At 42.7% G+C, this 2,221-nt stretch overlaps 1 non-coding gene across 1 annotated transcript; it reads right to left on the reverse strand.

The window, feature by feature from the left end:
• Positions 1-1,679: 1,679 nt before the first annotated feature.
• On the reverse strand, positions 1,680-1,753 carry Trnas-cga. The gene has a single exon. It is a non-coding gene; the product is annotated as a tRNA-Ser (tRNA).
• Between the last annotated feature and the right edge of the window lie 468 nt (positions 1,754-2,221).

Genomic DNA, 2,221 nt, shown 5'->3' on the forward strand with positions numbered 1-2,221 from the left:
TTCGCCTTCTCCTGTTCTAAGTGGGATCTATAATGATAGAGTTTTGTTGGTTACAGATTATCAAACAGTTCACTTCGCGATTTTTGGTAAAAACGTAATTACTTACGATATGCTGATCTGCGTTTCCTCACATCTGGTGTGGAGGTCGCACTATCACTTTTATCACTGTTCTATATTCACATCTTCGTGTTTTAGCCATCCACACACTGTTCACCATGTTCCTCACACTTTTTTGTGATCGACTATCGTTCTTCTGTCACTCTATACAACTATTTCGTCGTACACTTCTCTTCACAGCGTAAATATTGCGACTCCATTACGTATTTCATCGTCTTTGGTATGTTTACCTATTTGTTGCCAACTCAACGAAGTATGTGTTCGTTACTAACTTCTATTTATGATGTTTATACCGTGTGTGCGCGTATGAGTGAGACAGAGAGGGGGGGGGGGGGCGAGATATGGCCGATTTTTTTTTTTTTTTTTTCTTCAATATTCTGGGGAGAGGTCATGGATGAGTGAGTATAAATATTTTGGGTTCTATTATTATTACACTGGACATAATTACTATATTTATCCTTTTTGCAAACATTATTCTATTATTTTATCTATTAGTGTAAATAATGAATTGTTTGGCATGTGTACTTGGTCAGTCAACAGGATTTTCCCCTCTGCTTTGGTTTTATGTATGTGGTAATTTTATTGCATGGTCAGAAGGTACGTTTTATTGTCGATTCTAATTATTCTCATGTCATCTTCTCTAGTGGTTGGCTTGTGGTCAATTTCTCTTACGTGTTATGCAAATGTGGAGCGGTTTGTCCCATATTTCCATGCTCTCATGTGTTCCTTGTATCTGACATCAAATGTTCTCCCTGTTTGCCCCAGGTATGTGCCTTCACAAGCGTTACTCTGTAACTGGTATGTACCTGCTTTCTGGTATATTTCTCTGTTTTTTGTCAGAAATAATAGAATGATGTTTGCAAAAAGGATAAATATAATAATTCTGTCCAATGTAAAAATAATAGAACCCAACATCTATATACTCACTCATCCATGACCCCTCCCCAGAATATTGAAAAACAAATTCTGCTCATCCCCCCCCCCCCCCCCCCCCCACTGTCTCACTCATACGCACACACACGGTATAAACAGAAGTTAGTGACGAACATATACTTCGTTGGGTTGGCAACAAATAGGTAAACATACCAAGACGATGAAACACGTAATGGAGTCGCAATATTTACGCTGTGAAAAGAAGAGTACGACGAAATAGTTGTATAGAGTGACAGAAGAACGATAGTCCACCACAAAAAAGAGTGAGAAACATGGTGAACAGTGTGTGGATGGCGAAAACACGAAGATGTGAATATAGAACAGTGATGAAAGTGATAGTGCGATCTCCAGACCAGATGTCAGGAAACGGAGATCAGCAAATCGTAAGTAATTACGTTTCTACCAAAAGTCGCAAAGTGAACTGTTCGATAATGTGTAACTAACAAAACTGTATTATGGATCCCACTTAGAACAGGAGAAGGCGAAACGCGTATAGGATAAATAAAATAACTAGCAGCAAGGTAAGGCAGTTTGATTTGCAAAACAAGTATTTATATTTCCAGAATGAGATTTTTCACTCTGCAGCGGAGTGTGGGCTGATATGAAACTTCCTGGCAGATTAAAACTGTGTGCCGGACCGAGACTCGAACTCGGGACCTTTGCCTTTCGCGGGCAAGTGCTCTACCACTGAGCTACCCGAGCACGACTCACGCCCGGTCCTCACAGCTTCACTTCTGCCAGTACCTCGTCTCCTACCTTCCAAACTTTACAGAAGCTCTTCTGCGAAGCTTGCCGAACTAGCACTCCTGAAAGAAAGCATACTGCGGAGACATGGCTTAGCCACAGCCTGGGGGAGTGCTAGTTCTGCAAGGTTCGCAGGAGAGCTTCTGTAAAGTTTGGAAGGTAGGAGAGCCGGCCGCGGTGGCCGTGCGGTTCTAGGCGCTCCAGTCCGGAGCCGCGCTGTTGCTACGGTCGCAGGTTCGAATCCTGCCTCGGGCATGGGTGTATGTGATGTCCTTAGGTTAGATAGGTTTAAGTAGTTCTACGTTCTAGGGGACTGATGACCACAGCAGTTGAGTCCCATAGTGCTCAGAGCCATTTGAACCATATTTTTCAAGGTAGGAGACGAGACACCGACAGAAGTAAAGCTGTGAGGACCGGGCGTGAGTCG

Source organism: Schistocerca piceifrons, chromosome 11 (genome assembly GCF_021461385.2).
Source record: "Schistocerca piceifrons isolate TAMUIC-IGC-003096 chromosome 11, iqSchPice1.1, whole genome shotgun sequence".
NCBI lineage: Eukaryota > Metazoa > Arthropoda > Insecta > Orthoptera > Acrididae > Schistocerca > Schistocerca piceifrons.